A 718-nucleotide genomic window follows, 5' to 3' on the forward strand; every position below is an offset into this window, starting at 1 on the left:
CGTAGCCCCGGGCCAGGTCTTACAATGGATGGCCACCTCCAGGGGCTCGTGGAACTGCACACGCCTCGAGGTCCTCTGTGGCTCGGGCCTGTGGCCGTGGCTTCGTCTCAGGATCGACGGGGGGCACTTCCGGTCACCCTCCTGGGGTGAGGGTGGGGAGCAGGGGAAGCAGGCAGCAGTGAGTCCCTCCCGCCAGGAACCCTGCCGCCTCTGCTGGTCTGTGCAGCCGCGCTGGTGGGGACTGGACAGCGCGCCCTGCAGCCCAGGCCTCCGTCCCCAGCCCCAGCCCAGCGGGCTGCCCCAGGAGCAGCCACGATCCGATGGCCGTGTTAGCCATGCCACGGACGTGGTCAGTGCCCACTCAGGCCCACGTCTGCCCCCAGGCTTGGTGAGGGGCCATGATCGTTTTCACGTGTCAGCAGTGACAATGACGATGGTGGCTCCGACACCCCCTGAGGGCTGTCTTCACGTCTGAGCTGCACGGATGAGACCTCGCTGACCCCCGAACGCTCTGCATGGGGGTCTCTCCTGCCCGGGCACCAGGGAGACACCAGGCCTGAGCTGGCTCTGTCCCAGCTGGGCGCCCTGTGAGGGCCCAACAGCCGCCTCCTGTCACACGCTGCACCTTTGTCACTTGCCTGTGAGCACCAGGCCACTGGGCCAGGGAGGGGCAGAGCCTGGACTCACGTGCCCCCCAACCCAGTTCCCCCGACCTCCT

Source organism: Pteropus vampyrus, unplaced genomic scaffold (assembly GCF_000151845.1).
Source record: "Pteropus vampyrus isolate Shadow unplaced genomic scaffold, Pvam_2.0 Scaffold1025, whole genome shotgun sequence".
NCBI lineage: Eukaryota > Metazoa > Chordata > Mammalia > Chiroptera > Pteropodidae > Pteropus > Pteropus vampyrus.